A 19,473-nucleotide genomic window follows, 5' to 3' on the forward strand; every position below is an offset into this window, starting at 1 on the left:
AAATCAAATCAGACTTTTCACGATCCAGTACAGATACATGATCGAAAAGAGTGCTGAACAGGGTCAGAGCACTCAAGTTTCATTGACCTTGTGGCGCAACGGTAGCGCGTCTGACTCCACATCAGAAGGTTGCGTGTTCAAATCACGTCAGGGTCATCTGACATTTTACTCATCAACTACAAAAAATTGTTCAAAAACACTGTGGAATTGAGTTACGGCAAAAAAACAAACTTCTTTGACCTTGTGGCATAAATAAGCGTCTCTCAATGGAAGACCAGAAAGTTGCATGTGAAAATGACATTTGCACCACACTCTAAAAAAATGGAGTGAACTGGCCATGTGACATGACTGCGCTCTACGCAACCTTGATTCAAATACACATGCATCACGGCTCCACTTTTGGTACCCAAAAGAGGCTGAAGACTTTGTCAAAAGATAGCTTGACGGCACTTCAGATGCTGGAGAACCTAGCCCATATGGGGATCAAAAGCTGAAACCTCCGTGTTATTAGAACCACGGTTTAACAAAAGTGAGCAAGCAGACATGACAGACAATGCCAGTTTTTGCCTCCTGCATCTAGTTTGACATGCAGCAGCAAGAGCTTGTTGCGCAACGGTTGTGCGTTTCACTCCACATCAGAAGATTGTGCCTAGAAATCACATCCAAATCAAATCAGACTTTTCATGATCCAGTACAGATACATGATCGAAAAGAGTGCTGAACAGGGTCAGAGCACTCAAGTTTCATTGACCTTGTGGCGCAACGGTAGCGCGTCTGACTCCACATCAGAAGGTTGCGTGTTCAAATCACGTCAGGGTCATCTGACATTTTACTCATCAACTACAAAAAATTGTTCAAAAACACTGTGGAATTGGGTTACGGCAAAAAAAACAAACTTCTTTGACCTTGTGGCATAAATAAGCGTCTCTCAATGGAAGACCAGAAAGTTGCATGTGAAAATGACATTTGCACCACACTCTAAAAAAATGGAGTGAACTGGCCATGTGACCTGACTGCGCTCTACGCAACCTTGATTCAAATACACATGCATCACGGCTCCACTTTTGGCACCCAAAAGAGGCCGAAGACTTTGTCAAAAGATAGCTTGACGGCACTTCAGATGCTGGAGAACCTAGCCCATATGGGGATCAAAAGCTGAAACCTCCGTGTTATTAGAACCACGCTTTAACAAAAGTGAGCAAGCAGACATGACACACAATGCCAGTTTTTGCCTCCTGCATCTAGTTTGACATGCAGCAGCAAGAGCTTGTTGCGCAGCGGTTGTGCGTTTCACTCCACATCAGAAGATTGTGCCTAGAAATCACATCCAAATCAAATCAGACTTTTCATGATCCAGTACAGATACATGATCGAAAAGAGTGCTGAACAGGGTCAGAGCACTCAAGTTTCATTGACCTTGTGGCGCAACGGTAGCGCGTCTGACTCCACATCAGAAGGTTGCGTGTTCAAATCACGTCAGGGTCATCTGACATTTTACTCATCAACTACAAAAAATTGTTCAAAAACACTGTGGAATTGGGTTACGGCAAAAAAACAAACTTCTTTGACCTTGTGGCATAAATAAGCGTCTCTCAATGGAAGACCAGAAAGTTGCATGTGAAAATGACATTTGCACCACACTCTAAAAAAATGGAGTGAACTGGCCATGTGACATGACTGCGCTCTACGCAACCTTGATTCAAATACACATGCATCACGGCTCCAGTTTTGGCACCTAAAAGAGGCCGAAGACTTTGTCAAAAGATAGCTTGACGGCACTTCAGATGCTGGAGAACCTAGCCCATATGGGGATCAAAAGCTGAAACCTCCGTGTTATTAGAACCACGGTTTAACAAAAGTGAGCAAGCAGACATGACAGACAATGCCAGTTTTTGCCTCCTGCATCTAGTTTGACATGCAGCAGCAAGAGCTTGTTGCGCAACGGTTGTGCGTTTCACTCCACATCAGAAGATTGTGCCTAGAAATCACATCCAAATCAAATCAGACTTTTCATGATCCAGTACAGATACATGATCGAAAAGAGTGCTGAACAGGGTCAGAGCACTCAAGTTTCATTGACCTTGTGGCGCAACGGTAGCGCGTCTGACTCCACATCAGAAGGTTGCGTGTTCAAATCACGTCAGGGTCATCTGACATTTTACTCATCAACTACAAAAAATTGTTCAAAAACACTGTGGAATTGAGTTACGGCAAAAAAACAAACTTCTTTGACCTTGTGGCATAAATAAGCGTCTCTCAATGGAAGACCAGAAAGTTGCATGTGAAAATGACATTTGCACCACACTCTAAAAAAATGGAGTGAACTGGCCATGTGACATGACTGCGCTCTACGCAACCTTGATTCAAATACACATGCATCACGGCTCCACTTTTGGTACCCAAAAGAGGCTGAAGACTTTGTCAAAAGATAGCTTGACGGCACTTCAGATGCTGGAGAACCTAGCCCATATGGGGATCAAAAGCTGAAACCTCCGTGTTATTAGAACCACGGTTTAACAAAAGTGAGCAAGCAGACATGACAGACAATGCCAGTTTTTGCCTCCTGCATCTAGTTTGACATGCAGCAGCAAGAGCTTGTTGCGCAACGGTTGTGCGTTTCACTCCACATCAGAAGATTGTGCCTAGAAATCACATCCAAATCAAATCAGACTTTTCATGATCCAGTACAGATACATGATCGAAAAGAGTGCTGAACAGGGTCAGAGCACTCAAGTTTCATTGACCTTGTGGCGCAACGGTAGCGCGTCTGACTCCACATCAGAAGGTTGCGTGTTCAAATCACGTCAGGGTCATCTGAAATTTTACTCATCAACTACAAAAAATTGTTCAAAAACACTGTGGAATTGGGTCACGGCAAAAAACCAAACTTCTTTGACCTTGTGGCATAAATAAGCGTCTCTCAATGGAAGACCAGAAAGTTGCATGTGAAAATGACATTTGCACCACACTCTAAAAAAATGGAGTGAACTGGCCATGTGACATGACTGCGCTCTACGCAACCTTGATTCAAATACACATGCATCACGGCTCCAGTTTTGGCACCTAAAAGAGGCCGAAGACTTTGTCAAAAGATAGCTTGACGGCACTTCAGATGCTGGAGAACCTAGCCCATATGGGGATCAAAAGCTGAAACCTCCGTGTTATTAGAACCACGGTTTAACAAAAGTGAGCAAGTAGACATGACAGACAATGCCAGTTTTTGCCTCCTGCATCTAGTTTGACATGCAGCAGCAAGAGCTTGTTGCGCAACGGTTGTGCGTTTCACTCCACATCAGAAGATTGTGCCTAGAAATCACATCCAAATCAAATCAGACTTTTCATGATCCAGTACAGATACATGATCGAAAAGAGTGCTGAACAGGGTCAGAGCACTCAAGTTTCATTGACCTTGTGGCGCAACGGTAGCGCGTCTGACTCCACATCAGAAGGTTGCGTGTTCAAATCACGTCAGGGTCATCTGACATTTTACTTATCAACTACAAAAAATTGTTCAAAAACACTGTGGAATTGGGTTACGGCAAAAAAACAAACTTCTTTGACCTTGTGGCATAAATAAGCGTCTCTCAATGGAAGACCAGAAAGTTGCATGTGAAAATGACATTTGCACCACACTCTAAAAAAATGGAGTGAACTGGCCATGTGACATGACTGCGCTCTACGCAACCTTGATTCAAATACACATGCATCACGGCTCCACTTTTGGTACCCAAAAGAGGCTGAAGACTTTGTCAAAAGATAGCTTGACGGCACTTCAGATGCTGGACAACCTAGCCCATATGGGGATCAAAAGCTGAAACCTCCGTGTTATTAGAACCACGGTTTAACAAAAGTGAGCAAGCAGACATGACAGACAATGCCAGTTTTTGCCTCCTGCATCTAGTTTGACATGCAGCAGCAAGAGCTTGTTGCGCAACGGTTGTGCGTTTCACTCCACATCAGAAGATTGTGCCTAGAAATCACATCCAAATCAAATCAGACTTTTCATGATCCAGTACAGATACATGATCGAAAAGAGTGCTGAACAGGGTCAGAGCACTCAAGTTTCATTGACCTTGTGGCGCAACGGTAGCGCGTCTGACTCCAGATCAGAAGGTTGCGTGTTCAAATCATGTCAGGGTCATCTGACATTTTACTCATCAACTACAAAAAATTGTTCAAAAACACTGTGGAATTGAGTTACGGCAAAAAAACAAACTTCTTTGACCTTGTGGCATAAATAAGCGTCTCTCAATGGAAGACCAGAAAGTTGCATGTGAAAATGACATTTGCACCACACTCTAAAAAAATGGAGTGAACTGGCCATGTGACATGACTGCGCTCTACGCAACCTTGATTCAAATACACATGCATCACGGCTCCAGTTTTGGCACCTAAAAGAGGCCGAAGACTTTGTCAAAAGATAGCTTGACGGCACTTCAGATGCTGGAGAACCTAGCCCATATGGGGATCAAAAGCTGAAACCTCCGTGTTATTAGAACCACGGTTTAACAAAAGTGAGCAAGCAGACATGACAGACAATGCCAGTTTTTGCCTCCTGCATCTAGTTTGACATGCAGCAGCAAGAGCTTGTTGCGCAACGGTTGTGCGTTTCACTCCACATCAGAAGATTGTGCCTAGAAATCACATCCAAATCAAATCAGACTTTTCATGATCCAGTACAGATACATGATCGAAAAGAGTGCTGAACAGGGTCAGAGCACTCAAGTTTCATTGACCTTGTGGCGCAACGGTAGCGCGTCTGACTCCACATCAGAAGGTTGTGTGTTCAAATCACGTCAGGGTCATCTGACATTTTACTCATCAACTGCAAAAAATTGTTCAAAAACACTGTGGAATTGGGTTACGGCAAAAAAAACAAACTTCTTTGACCTTGTGGCATAAATAAGCGTCTCTCAATGGAAGACCAGAAAGTTGCATGTGAAAATGACATTTGCACCATACTCTAAAAAAATGGAGTGAACTGGCCATGTGACCTGACTGCGCTCTACGCAACCTTGATTCAAATACACATGCATCACGGCTCCACTTTTGGCACCCAAAAGAGGCCGAAGACTTTGTCAAAAGATAGCTTGACGGCACTTCAGATGCTGGAGAACCTAGCCCATATGGGGATCAAAAGCTGAAACCTGCGTGTTATTAGAACCACGCTTTAACAAAAGTGAGCAAGCAGACATGACACACAATGCCAGTTTTTGCCTCCTGCATCTAGTTTGACATGCAGCAGCAAGAGCTTGTTGCGCAACGGTTGTGCGTTTCACTCCACATCAGAAGATTGTGCCTAGAAATCACATCCAAATCAAATCAGACTTTTCATGATCCACTACAGATACATGATCGAAAAGAGTGCTGAACAGGGTCAGAGCACTCAAGTTTCATTGACCTTGTGGCGCAACGGTAGCGCGTCTGACTCCAGATCAGAAGGTTGCGTGTTCAAATCACGTCAGGGTCATCTGACATTTTACTCATCAACTACAAAAAATTGTTCAAAAACACTGTGGAATTGAGTTACGGCAAAAAAACAAACTTTTTTGACCTTGTGGCATAAATAAGCGTCTCTCAATGGAAGACCAGAAAGTTGCATGTGAAAATGACATTTGCACCACACTCTAAAAAAATGGAGTGAACTGGCCATGTGACATGACTGCGCTCTACGCAACCTTGATTCAAATACACATGCATCACGGCTCCACTTTTGGTACCCAAAAGAGGCCGAAGACTTTGTCAAAAGATAGCTTGACGGCACTTCAGATGCTGGAGAACCTAGCCCATATGGGGATCAAAAGCTGAAACCTCCGTGTTATTAGAACCACGGTTTAACAAAAGTGAGCAAGCAGACATGACACACAATGCCAGTTTTTGCCTCCTGCATCTAGTTTGACATGCAGCAGCAAGAGCTTGTTGCGCAACGGTTGTGCGTTTCACTCCACATCAGAAGATTGTGCCTAGAAATCACATCCAAATCAAATCAGACTTTTCATGATCCAGTACAGATACATGATCGAAAAGAGTGCTGAACAGGGTCAGAGCACTCAAGTTTCATTGACCTTGTGGCGCAACGGTAGCGCGTCTAACTCCACATCAGAAGGTTGCGTGTTCAAATCACGTCAGGGTCATCTGACATTTTACTCATCAACTACAAAAAATTGTTCAAAAACACTGTGGAATTGGGTTACGGCAAAAAAACAAACTTCTTTGACCTTGTGGCATAAATAAGCGTCTCTCAATGGAAGACCAGAAATTCGCATGTGAAAATGACATTTGCACCACACTCTAAAAAAATGGAGTGAACTGGCCATGTGACATGACTGCGCTCTACGCAACCTTGATTCAAATACACATGCATCACGGCTCCACTTTTGGTACCCAAAAGAGGCTGAAGACTTTGTCAAAAGATAGCTTGACGGCACTTCAGATGCTGGAGAACCTAGCCCATATGGGGATCAAAAGCTGAAACCTCCGTGTTATTAGAACCACGGTTTAACAAAAGTGAGCAAGCAGACATGACAGACAATGCCAGTTTTTGCCTCCTGCATCTAGTTTGACATGCAGCAGCAAGAGCTTGTTGCGCAACGGTTGTGCGTTTCACTCCACATCAGAAGATTGTGCCTAGAAATCACATCCAAATCAAATCAGACTTTTCATGATCCAGTACAGATACATGATCGAAAAGAGTGCTGAACAGGGTCAGAGCACTCAAGTTTCATTGACCTTGTGGCGCAACGGTAGCGCGTCTGACTCCACATCAGAAGGTTGCGTGTTCAAATCACGTCAGGGTCATCTGACATTTTACTCATCAACTACAAAAAATTGTTCAAAAACACTGTGGAATTGAGTTACGGCAAAAAAACAAACTTCTTTGACCTTGTGGCATAAATAAGCGTCTCTCAATGGAAGACCAGAAAGTTGCATGTGAAAATGACATTTGCACCACACTCTAAAAAAATGGAGTGAACTGGCCATGTGACATGACTGCGCTTTACGCAACCTTGATTCAAATACACATGCATCACGGCTCCACTTTTGGTACCCAAAAGAGGCTGAAGACTTTGTCAAAAGATAGCTTGACGGCACTTCAGATGCTGGAGAACCTAGCCCATATGGGGATCAAAAGCTGAAACCTCCGTGTTATTAGAACCACGGTTTAACAAAAGTGAGCAAGCAGACATGACACACAATGCCAGTTTTTGCCTCCTGCATCTAGTTTGACGTGCAGCAGCAAGAGCTTGTTGCGCAACGGTTGTGCGTTTCACTCCACATCAGAAGATTGTGCCTAGAAATCACATCCAAATCAAATCAGACTTTTCATGATCCAGTACAGATACATGATCGAAAAGAGTGCTGAACAGGGTCAGAGCACTCAAGTTTCATTGACCTTGTGGCGCAACGGTAGCGCGTCTGACTCCACATCAGAAGGTTGCGTGTTCAAATCACGTCAGGGTCATCTGACATTTTACTCATCAACTACAAAAAATTGTTCAAAAACACTGTGGAATTGGGTTACGGCAAAATAATAAACTTCTTTGACCTTGTGGCATAAATAAGCGTCTCTCAATGGAAGACCAGAAAGTTGCATGTGAAAATGACATTTGCACCACACTCTAAAAAAATGAAGTGAACTGGCCATGTGACATGACTGCGCTCTACGCAACCTTGATTCAAATACACATGCATCACGGCTCCAGTTTTGGCACCTAAAAGAGGCCGAAGACTTTGTCAAAAGATAGCTTGACGGCACTTCAGATGCTGGAGAACCTAGCCCATATGGGGATCAAAAGCTGAAACCTCCGTGTTATTAGAACCACGGTTTAACAAAAGTGAGCAAGCAGACATGACAGACAATGCCAGTTTTTGCCTCCTGCATCTAGTTTGACATGCAGCAGCAAGAGCTTGTTGCGCAACGGTTGTGCGTTTCACTCCACATCAGAAGATTGTGCCTAGAAATCACATCCAAATCAAATCAGACTTTTCATGATCCAGTACAGATACATGATCGAAAAGAGTGCTGAACAGGGTCAGAGCACTCAAGTTTCGTTGACCTTGTGGCGCAACGGTAGCGCGTCTGACTCCAGATCAGAAGGTTGCGTGTTCAAATCACGTCAGGGTCATCTGACATTTTACTCATCAACTACAAAAAAATTGTTCAAAAACACTGTGGAATTGAGTTACGGCAAAAAAACAAACTTCTTTGACCTTGTGGCATAAATAAGCGTCTCTCAATGGAAGACCAGAAAGTTGCATGTGAAAATGACATTTGCACCACACTCTAAAAAAATGGAGTGAACTGGCCATGTGACATGACTGCGCTCTACGCAACCTTGATTCAAATACACATGCATCACGGCTCCACTTTTGGTACCCAAAAGAGGCTGAAGACTTTGTCAAAAGATAGCTTGACGGCACTTCAGATGCTGGAGAACCTAGCCCATATGGGGATCAAAAGCTGAAACCTCCGTGTTATTAGAACCACGGTTTAACAAAAGTGAGCAAGCAGACATGACAGACAATGCCAGTTTTTGCCTCCTGCATCTAGTTTGACATGCAGCAGCAAGAGCTTGTTGCGCAACGGTTGTGCGTTTCACTCCACATCAGAAGATTGTGCCTAGAAATCACATCCAAATCAAATCAGACTTTTCATGATCCAGTACAGATACATGATCGAAAAGAGTGCTGAACAGGGTCAGAGCACTCAAGTTTCATTGACCTTGTGGCGCAACGGTAGCGCGTCTGACTCCACATCAGAAGGTTGCGTGTTCAAATCACGTCAGGGTCATCTGACATTTTACTCATCAACTGCAAAAAATTGTTCAAAAACACTGTGGAATTGGGTTACGGCAAAAAAACAAACTTCTTTGACCTTGTGGCATAAATAAGCGTCTCTCAATGGAAGACCAGAAAGTTGCATGTGAAAATGACATTTGCACCATACTCTAAAAAAATGGAGTGAACTGGCCATGTGACCTGACTGCGCTCTACGCAACCTTGATTCAAATACACATGCATCACGGCTCCACTTTTGGCACCCAAAAGAGGCCGAAGACTTTGTCAAAAGATAGCTTGACGGCACTTCAGATGCTGGAGAACCTAGCCCATATGGGGATCAAAAGCTGAAACCTCCGTGTTATTAGAACCACGCTTTAACAAAAGTGAGCAAGCAGACATGACACACAATGCCAGTTTTTGCCTCCTGCATCTAGTTTGACATGCAGCAGCAAGAGCTTGTTGCGCAACGGTTGTGCGTTTCACTCCACATCAGAAGATTGTGCCTAGAAATCACATCCAAATCAAATCAGACTTTTCATGATCCAGTACAGATACATGATCGAAAAGAGTGCTGACCAGGGTCAGAGCGCTCAAGTTTCATTGACCTTGTGGCGCAACGGTAGCGCGTCTGACTCCACATCAGAAGGTTGCGTGTTCAAATCACGTCAGGGTCATCTGACATTTTACTCATCAACTACAAAAAATTGTTCAAAAACACTGTGGAATTGGGTTACGGCAAAAAAACAAACTTCTTTGACCTTGTGGCATAAATAAGCGTCTCTCAATGGAAGACCAGAAATTCGCATGTGAAAATGACATTTGCACCACACTCTAAAAAAATGGAGTGAACTGGCCATGTGACATGACTGCGCTCTACGCAACCTTGATTCAAATACACATGCATCACGGCTCCACTTTTGGCACCTAAAAGAGGCCGAAGACTTTGTCAAAAGATAGCTTGACGGCACTTCAGATGCTGGAGAACCTAGCCCATATGGGGATCAAAAGCTGAAACCTCCGTGTTATTAGAACCACGGTTTAACAAAAGTGAGCAAGCAGACATGACAGACAATGCCAGTTTTTGCCTCCTGCATCTAGTTTGACATGCAGCAGCAAGAGCTTGTTGCGCAACGGTTGTGCGTTTCACTCCACATCAGAAGATTGTGCCTAGAAATCACATCCAAATCAAATCAGACTTTTCATGATCCACTACAGATACATGATCGAAAAGAGTGCTGAACAGGGTCAGAGCACTCAAGTTTCATTGACCTTGTGGCGCAACGGTAGCGCGTCTGACTCCAGATCAGAAGGTTGCGTGTTCAAATCACGTCAGGGTCATCTGACATTTTACTCATCAACTACAAAAAATTGTTCAAAAACACTGTGGAATTGAGTTACGGCAAAAAAACAAACTTTTTTGACCTTGTGGCATAAATAAGCGTCTCTCAATGGAAGACCAGAAAGTTGCATGTGAAAATGACATTTGCACCACACTCTAAAAAAATGGAGTGAACTGGCCATGTGACATGACTGCGCTCTACGCAACCTTGATTCAAATACACATGCATCACGGCTCCACTTTTGGTACCCAAAAGAGGCCGAAGACTTTGTCAAAAGATAGCTTGACGGCACTTCAGATGCTGGAGAACCTAGCCCATATGGGGATCAAAAGCTGAAACCTCCGTGTTATTAGAACCACGGTTTAACAAAAGTGAGCAAGCAGACATGACACACAATGCCAGTTTTTGCCTCCTGCATCTAGTTTGACATGCAGCAGCAAGAGCTTGTTGCGCAACGGTTGTGCGTTTCACTCCACATCAGAAGATTGTGCCTAGAAATCACATCCAAATCAAATCAGACTTTTCATGATCCAGTACAGATACATGATCGAAAAGAGTGCTGAACAGGGTCAGAGCACTCAAGTTTCATTGACCTTGTGGCGCAACGGTAGCGCGTCTGACTCCACATCAGAAGGTTGCGTGTTCAAATCACGTCAGGGTCATCTGACATTTTACTCATCAACTACAAAAAATTGTTCAAAAACACTGTGGAATTGGGTTACGGCAAAAAAACAAACTTCTTTGACCTTGTGGCATAAATAAGCGTCTCTCAATGGAAGACCAGAAATTCGCATGTGAAAATGACATTTGCACCACACTCTAAAAAAATGGAGTGAACTGGCCATGTGACATGACTGCGCTCTACGCAACCTTGATTCAAATACACATGCATCACGGCTCCACTTTTGGCACCTAAAAGAGGCCGAAGACTTTGTCAAAAGATAGCTTGACGGCACTTCAGATGCTGGAGAACCTAGCCCATATGGGGATCAAAAGCTGAAACCTCCGTGTTATTAGAACCACGGTTTAACAAAAGTGAGCAAGCAGACATGACAGACAATGCCAGTTTTTGCCTCCTGCATCTAGTTTGACATGCAGCAGCAAGAGCTTGTTGCGCAACGGTTGTGCGTTTCACTCCACATCAGAAGATTGTGCCTAGAAATCACATCCAAATCAAATCAGACTTTTCATGATCCAGTACAGATACATGATCGAAAAGAGTGCTGAACAGGGTCAGAGCACTCAAGTTTCATTGACCTTGTGGCGCAACGGTAGCGCGTCTGACTCCAGATCAGAAGGTTGCGTGTTCAAATCACGTCAGGGTCATCTGACATTTTACTCATCAACTACAAAAAATTGTTCAAAAACACTGTGGAATTGAGTTACGGCAAAAAAACAAACTTTTTTGACCTTGTGGCATAAATAAGCGTCTCTCAATGGAAGACCAGAAAGTTGCATGTGAAAATGACATTTGCACCACACTCTAAAAAAATGGAGTGAACTGGCCATGTGACATGACTGCGCTCTACGCAACCTTGATTCAAATACACATGCATCACGGCTCCACTTTTGGTACCCAAAAGAGGCCGAAGACTTTGTCAAAAGATAGCTTGACGGCACTTCAGATGCTGGAGAACCTAGCCCATATGGGGATCAAAAGCTGAAACCTCCGTGTTATTAGAACCACGGTTTAACAAAAGTGAGCAAGCAGACATGACACACAATGCCAGTTTTTGCCTCCTGCATCTAGTTTGACATGCAGCAGCAAGAGCTTGTTGCGCAACGGTTGTGCGTTTCACTCCACATCAGAAGATTGTGCCTAGAAATCACATCCAAATCAAATCAGACTTTTCATGATCCAGTACAGATACATGATCGAAAAGAGTGCTGAACAGGGTCAGAGCACTCAAGTTTCATTGACCTTGTGGCGCAACGGTAGCGCGTCTGACTCCACATCAGAAGGTTGCGTGTTCAAATCACGTCAGGGTCATCTGACATTTTACTCATCAACTACAAAAAATTGTTCAAAAACACTGTGGAATTGGGTTACGGCAAAAAAACAAACTTCTTTGACCTTGTGGCATAAATAAGCGTCTCTCAATGGAAGACCAGAAAGTTGCATGTGAAAATGACATTTGCACCACACTCTAAAAAAATGGAGTGAACTGGCCATGTGACATGACTGCGCTCTACGCAACCTTGATTCAAATACACATGCATCACGGCTCCACTTTTGGTACCCAAAAGAGGCTGAAGACTTTGTCAAAAGATAGCTTGACGGCACTTCAGATGCTGGAGAACCTAGCCCATATGGGGATCAAAAGCTGAAACCTCCGTGTTATTAGAACCACGGTTTAACAAAAGTGAGCAAGCAGACATGACAGACAATGCCAGTTTTTGCCTCCTGCATCTAGTTTGACATGCAGCAGCAAGAGCTTGTTGCGCAACGGTTGTGCGTTTCACTCCACATCAGAAGATTGTGCCTAGAAATCACATCCAAATCAAATCAGACTTTTCATGATCCAGTACAGATACATGATCGAAAAGAGTGCTGAACAGGGTCAGAGCACTCAAGTTTCATTGACCTTGTGGCGCAACGGTAGCGCGTCTGACTCCAGATCAGAAGGTTGCGTGTTCAAATCATGTCAGGGTCATCTGATATTTTACTCTTCAACTACAAAAAATTGTTCAAAAACACTGTGGAATTGAGTTACGGCAAAAAAACAAACTTCTTTGACCTTGTGGCATAAATAAGCGTCTCTCAATGGAAGACCAGAAAGTTGCATGTGAAAATGACATTTGCACCACACTCTAAAAAAATGGAGTGAACTGGCCATGTGACATGACTGCGCTCTACGCAACCTTGATTCAAATACACATGCATCACGGCTCCAGTTTTGGCACCTAAAAGAGGCCGAAGACTTTGTCAAAAGATAGCTTGACGGCACTTCAGATGCTGGAGAACCTAGCCCATATGGGGATCAAAAGCTGAAACCTCCGTGTTATTAGAACCACGGTTTAACAAAAGTGTTCAAGCAGACATGACAGACAATGCCAGTTTTTGCCTCCTGCATCTAGTTTGACATGCAGCAGCAAGAGCTTGTAGCGCAACGGTTGTGCGTTTCACTCCACATCAGAAGATTGTGCCTAGAAATCACATCCAAATCAAATCAGACTTTTCATGATCCAGTACAGATACATGATCGAAAAGAGTGCTGAACAGGGTCAGAGCACTCAAGTTTCATTGACCTTGTGGCGCAACGGTAGCGCGTCTGACTCCAGATCAGAAGGTTGCGTGTTCAAATCACGTCAGGGTCATCTGACATTTTACTCATCAACTACAAAAAAATTGTTCAAAAACACTGTGGAATTGAGTTACGGCTAAAAAACAAACTTCTTTGACCTTGTGGCATAAATAAGCGTCTCTCAATGGAAGACCAGAAATTCGCATGTGAAAATGACATTTGCACCACACTCTAAAAAAATGGAGTGAACTGGCCATGTGACATGACTGCGCTCTACGCAACCTTGATTCAAATACACATGCATCACGGCTCCACTTTTGGCACCTAAAAGAGGCCGAAGACTTTGTCAAAAGATAGCTTGACGGCACTTCAGATGCTGGAGAACCTAGCCCATATGGGGATCAAAAGCTGAAACCTCCGTGTTATTAGAACCACGGTTTAACAAAAGTGAGCAAGCAGACATGACAGACAATGCCAGTTTTTGCCTCCTGCATCTAGTTTGACATGCAGCAGCAAGAGCTTGTTGCGCAACGGTTGTGCGTTTCACTCCACATCAGAAGATTGTGCCTAGAAATCACATCCAAATCAAATCAGACTTTTCATGATCCAGTACAGATACATGATCGAAAAGAGTGCTGAACAGGGTCAGAGCACTCAAGTTTCATTGACCTTGTGGCGCAACGGTAGCGCGTCTGACTCCAGATCAGAAGGTTGCGTGTTCAAATCACGTCAGGGTCATCTGACATTTTACTCATCAACTACAAAAAATTGTTCAAAAACACTGTGGAATTGAGTTACGGCAAAAAAACAAACTTTTTTGACCTTGTGGCATAAATAAGCGTCTCTCAATGGAAGACCAGAAAGTTGCATGTGAAAATGACATTTGCACCACACTCTAAAAAAATGGAGTGAACTGGCCATGTGACATGACTGCGCTCTACGCAACCTTGATTCAAATACACATGCATCACGGCTCCACTTTTGGTACCCAAAAGAGGCCGAAGACTTTGTCAAAAGATAGCTTGACGGCACTTCAGATGCTGGAGAACCTAGCCCATATGGGGATCAAAAGCTGAAACCTCCGTGTTATTAGAACCACGGTTTAACAAAAGTGAGCAAGCAGACATGACACACAATGCCAGTTTTTGCCTCCTGCATCTAGTTTGACATGCAGCAGCAAGAGCTTGTTGCGCAACGGTTGTGCGTTTCACTCCACATCAGAAGATTGTGCCTAGAAATCACATCCAAATCAAATCAGACTTTTCATGATCCAGTACAGATACATGATCGAAAAGAGTGCTGAACAGGGTCAGAGCACTCAAGTTTCATTGACCTTGTGGCGCAACGGTAGCGCGTCTGACTCCACATCAGAAGGTTGCGTGTTCAAATCACGTCAGGGTCATCTGACATTTTACTCATCAACTACAAAAAATTGTTCAAAAACACTGTGGAATTGGGTTACGGCAAAAAAACAAACTTCTTTGACCTTGTGGCATAAATAAGCGTCTCTCAATGGAAGACCAGAAAGTTGCATGTGAAAATGACATTTGCACCACACTCTAAAAAAATGGAGTGAACTGGCCATGTGACATGACTGCGCTCTACGCAACCTTGATTCAAATACACATGCATCACGGCTCCACTTTTGGTACCCAAAAGAGGCTGAAGACTTTGTCAAAAGATAGCTTGACGGCACTTCAGATGCTGGAGAACCTAGCCCATATGGGGATCAAAAGCTGAAACCTCCGTGTTATTAGAACCACGGTTTAACAAAAGTGAGCAAGCAGACATGACAGACAATGCCAGTTTTTGCCTCCTGCATCTAGTTTGACATGCAGCAGCAAGAGCTTGTTGCGCAACGGTTGTGCGTTTCACTCCACATCAGAAGATTGTGCCTAGAAATCACATCCAAATCAAATCAGACTTTTCATGATCCAGTACAGATACATGATCGAAAAGAGTGCTGAACAGGGTCAGAGCACTCAAGTTTCATTGACCTTGTGGCGCAACGGTAGCGCGTCTGACTCCAGATCAGAAGGTTGCGTGTTCAAATCATGTCAGGGTCATCTGATATTTTACTCTTCAACTACAAAAAATTGTTCAAAAACACTGTGGAATTGAGTTACGGCAAAAAAACAAACTTCTTTGACCTTGTGGCATAAATAAGCGTCTCTCAATGGAAGACCAGAAAGTTGCATGTGAAAATGACATTTGCACCACACTCTAAAAAAATGGAGTGAACTGGCCATGTGACATGACTGCGCTCTACGCAACCTTGATTCAAATACACATGCATCACGGCTCCAGTTTTGGCACCTAAAAGAGGCCGAAGACTTTGTCAAAAGATAGCTTGACGGCACTTCAGATGCTGGAGAACCTAGCCCATATGGGGATCAAAAGCTGAAACCTCCGTGTTATTAGAACCACGGTTTAACAAAAGTGTTCAAGCAGACATGACAGACAATGCCAGTTTTTGCCTCCTGCATCTAGTTTGACATGCAGCAGCAAGAGCTTGTTGCGCAACGGTTGTGCGTTTCACTCCACATCAGAAGATTGTGCCTAGAAATCACATCCAAATCAAATCAGACTTTTCATGATCCAGTACAGATACATGATCGAAAAGAGTGCTGAACAGGGTCAGAGCACTCAAGTTTCATTGACCTTGTGGCGCAACGGTAGCGCGTCTGACTCCAGATCAGAAGGTTGCGTGTTCAAATCACGTCAGGGTCATCTGACATTTTACTCATCAACTACAAAAAAATTGTTCAAAAACACTGTGGAATTGAGTTACGGCTAAAAAACAAACTTCTTTGACCTTGTGGCATAAATAAGCGTCTCTCAATGGAAGACCAGAAAGTTGCATGTGAAAATGACATTTGCACCACACTCTAAAAAAATGGAGTGAACTGGCCATGTGACATGACTGCGCTCTACGCAACCTTGATTCAAATACACATGCATCACGGCTCCACTTTTGGTACCCAAAAGAGGCTGAAGACTTTGTCAAAAGATAGCTTGACGGCACTTCAGATGCTGGAGAACCTATCCCATATGGGGATCAAAAGCTGAAACCTCCGTGTTATTAGAACCACGGTTTAACAAAAGTGAGCAAGCAGACATGACACACAATGCCAGTTTTTGCCTCCTGCATCTAGTTTGACATGCAGCAGCAAGAGCTTGTTGCGCAACGGTTGTGTGTTTCACTCCACATCAGAAGATTGTGCCTAGAAATCACATCCAAATCAAATCAGACTTTTCATGATCCAGTACAGATACATGATCGAAAAGAGTGCTGAACAGGGTCAGAGCACTCAAGTTTCATTGACCTTGTGGCGCAACGGTAGCGCGTCTGACTCCACATCAGAAGGTTGCGTGTTCAAATCACATCAGGGTCATCTGACATTTTACTCATCAACTACAAAAAATTGTTCAAAAGCACTGTGGAATTGGGTTACGGCAAAAAAACAAACTTCTTTGACCTTGTGGCATAAATAAGCGTCTCTCAATGGAAGACCAGAAAGTTGCATGTGAAAATGACATTTGCACCACACTCTAAAAAAATGGAGTGAACTGGCCATGTGACATGACTGCGCTCTATGCAACCTTGATTCAAATACACATGCATCACGGCTCCACTTTTGGTACCCAAAAGAGGCTGAAGACTTTGTCAAAAGATAGCTTGACGGCACTTCAGATGCTGGAGAACCTAGCCCATATGGGGATCAAAAGCTGAAACCTCCGTGTTATTAGAACCACGGTTTAACAAAAGTGAGCAAGCAGACATGACAGACAATGCCAGTTTTTGCCTCCTGCATCTAGTTTGACATGCAGCAGCAAGAGCTTGTTGCGCAACGGTTGTGCGTTTCACTCCACATCAGAAGATTGTGCCTAGAAATCACATCCAAATCAAATCAGACTTTTCATGAACCAGTACAGATACATGATCGAAAAGAGTGCTGAACAGGGTCAGAGCACTCAAGTTTCATTGACCTTGTGGCGCAACGGTAGCGCGTCTGACTCCAGATCAGAAGGTTGCGTGTTCAAATCACGTCAGGGTCATCTGACATTTTACTCATCAACTACAAAAAATTGTTCAAAAACACTGTGGAATTGAGTTACGGCAAAAAAACAAACTTCTTTGACTTTGTGGCATAAATAAGCGTCTCTCAATGGAAGACCAGAAAGTTGCATGTGAAAATGACATTTGCACCACACTCTAAAAAAATGGAGTGAACTGGCCATGTGACATGACTGCGCTCTACGCAACCTTGATTCAAATACACATGCATCACGGCTCCAGTTTTGGCACCTAAAAGAGGCCGAAGACTTTGTCAAAAGATAGCTTGACGGCACTTCAGATGCTGGAGAACCTAGCCCATATGGGGATCAAAAGCTGAAACCTCCGTGTTATTAGAACCACGGTTTAACAAAAGTGAGCAAGCAGACATGACAGACAATGCCAGTTTTTGCCTCCTGCATCTAGTTTGACATGCAGCAGCAAGAGCTTGTTGCGCAACGGTTGTGCGTTTCACTCCACATCAGAAGATTGTGCCTAGAAATCACATCCAAATCAAATCAGACTTTTCATGAACCAGTACAGATACATGATCGAAAAGAGTGCTGAACAGGGTCAGAGCACTCAAGTTTCATTGACCTTGTGGCGCAACGGTAGCGCGTCTGACTCCAGATCAGAAGGTTGCGTGTTCAAATCACGTCAGGGTCATCTGACATTTTACTCATCAACTACAAAAAATTGTTCAAAAACACTGTGGAATTGAGTTACGGCAAAAAAACAAACTTCTTTGACTTTGTGGCATAAATAAGCGTCTCTCAATGGAAGACCAGAAAGTTGCATGTGAAAATGACATTTGCACCACACTCTAAAAAAATGGAGTGAACTGGCCATGTGACATGACTGCGCTCTACGCAACCTTGATTCAAATACACATGCATCACGGCTCCAGTTTTGGCACCTAAAAGAGGCCGAAGACTTTGTCAAAAGATAGCTTGACGGCACTTCAGATGCTGGAGAACCTAGCCCATATGGGGATCAAAAGCTGAAACCTCCGTGTTATTAGAACCACGGTTTAACAAAAGTGAGCAAGCAGACATGACAGACAATGCCAGTTTTTGCCTCCTGCATCTAGTTTGACATGCAGCAGCAAGAGCTTGTTGCGCAACGGTTGTGCGTTTCACTCCACATCAGAAGATTGTGCCTAGAAATCACATCCAAATCAAATCAGACTTTTCATGATCCAGTACAGATACATGATCGAAAAGAGTGCTGAACAGGGTCAGAGCACTCAAGTTTCATTGACCTTGTGGCGCAACGGTAGCGCGTCTGACTCCAGATCAGAAGGTTGCGTGTTCAAATCACGTCAGGGTCATCTGACATTTTACTCATCAACTACAAAAAAATTGTTCAAAAACACTGTGGAATTGGGTTACGGCAAAAAAACAAACTTCTTTGACCTTGTGGCATAAATAAGCGTCTCTCAATGGAAGACCAGAAAGTTGCATGTGAAAATGACATTTGCACCACACTCTAAAAAAATGGAGTGAACTGGCCATGTGACATGACTGCGCTCTACGCAACCTTGATTCAAATACACATGCATCACGGCTCCACTTTTGGTACCCAAAAGAGGCTGAAGACTTTGTCAAAAGATAGCTTGACGGCACTTCAGATGCTGGAGAACCTAGCCCATATGGGGATCAAAAGCTGAAACCTCCGTGTTATTAGAACCACGGTTTAACAAAAGTGAGCAAGCAGACATGACAGACAATGCCAGTTTTTGCCTCCTGCATCTAGTTTGACATGCAGCAGCAAGAGCTTGTTGCGCAACGGTTGTGCGTTTCACTCCACATCAGAAGATTGTGCCTAGAAATCACATCCAAATCAAATCAGACTTTTCATGATCCAGTACAGATACATGATCGAAAAGAGTGCTGAACAGGGTCAGAGCACTCAAGTTTCATTGACCTTGTGGCGCAACGGTAGCGCGTCTGACTCCAGATCAGAAGGTTGCGTGTTCAAATCATGTCAGGGTCATCTGACATTTTACTCTTCAACTACAAAAAATTGTTCAAAAACACTGTGGAATTGA

General features: G+C 43.6%; 10 non-coding genes across 10 annotated transcripts; all 10 read left to right on the top strand.

Annotated features, from left to right (window-relative positions):
- The first annotated feature begins 5,398 nt into the window (after positions 1–5,398).
- TRNAW-CCA (transfer RNA tryptophan (anticodon CCA)) lies at positions 5,399–5,470 on the top strand. Its single transcript has one exon. It is a non-coding gene; the product is annotated as a tRNA-Trp (tRNA).
- Positions 5,471–8,054: 2,584 nt separating this feature from the next.
- TRNAW-CCA (transfer RNA tryptophan (anticodon CCA)) lies at positions 8,055–8,126 on the top strand. The gene has a single exon. It is a non-coding gene; the product is annotated as a tRNA-Trp (tRNA).
- A 1,921-nt stretch (positions 8,127–10,047) lies between these two features.
- TRNAW-CCA (transfer RNA tryptophan (anticodon CCA)) lies at positions 10,048–10,119 on the top strand. Its single transcript has one exon. It is a non-coding gene; the product is annotated as a tRNA-Trp (tRNA).
- Positions 10,120–11,375: 1,256 nt separating this feature from the next.
- On the top strand, positions 11,376–11,447 carry TRNAW-CCA (transfer RNA tryptophan (anticodon CCA)). Its single transcript has one exon. It is a non-coding gene; the product is annotated as a tRNA-Trp (tRNA).
- Positions 11,448–13,367: 1,920 nt separating this feature from the next.
- On the top strand, positions 13,368–13,439 carry TRNAW-CCA (transfer RNA tryptophan (anticodon CCA)). Its single transcript has one exon. It is a non-coding gene; the product is annotated as a tRNA-Trp (tRNA).
- Positions 13,440–14,032: 593 nt separating this feature from the next.
- TRNAW-CCA (transfer RNA tryptophan (anticodon CCA)) lies at positions 14,033–14,104 on the top strand. The gene has a single exon. It is a non-coding gene; the product is annotated as a tRNA-Trp (tRNA).
- A 1,920-nt stretch (positions 14,105–16,024) lies between these two features.
- On the top strand, positions 16,025–16,096 carry TRNAW-CCA (transfer RNA tryptophan (anticodon CCA)). Its single transcript has one exon. It is a non-coding gene; the product is annotated as a tRNA-Trp (tRNA).
- A 1,257-nt stretch (positions 16,097–17,353) lies between these two features.
- Positions 17,354–17,425, top strand: TRNAW-CCA (transfer RNA tryptophan (anticodon CCA)). The gene has a single exon. It is a non-coding gene; the product is annotated as a tRNA-Trp (tRNA).
- A 592-nt stretch (positions 17,426–18,017) lies between these two features.
- Positions 18,018–18,089, top strand: TRNAW-CCA (transfer RNA tryptophan (anticodon CCA)). The gene has a single exon. It is a non-coding gene; the product is annotated as a tRNA-Trp (tRNA).
- Positions 18,090–18,681: 592 nt separating this feature from the next.
- TRNAW-CCA (transfer RNA tryptophan (anticodon CCA)) lies at positions 18,682–18,753 on the top strand. The gene has a single exon. It is a non-coding gene; the product is annotated as a tRNA-Trp (tRNA).
- Positions 18,754–19,473: the final 720 nt, after the last annotated feature.

The sequence above is a fragment of the Eleutherodactylus coqui genome, chromosome 2, assembly GCF_035609145.1.
Source record: "Eleutherodactylus coqui strain aEleCoq1 chromosome 2, aEleCoq1.hap1, whole genome shotgun sequence".
Taxonomy (NCBI): Eukaryota; Metazoa; Chordata; class Amphibia; order Anura; family Eleutherodactylidae; genus Eleutherodactylus; species Eleutherodactylus coqui.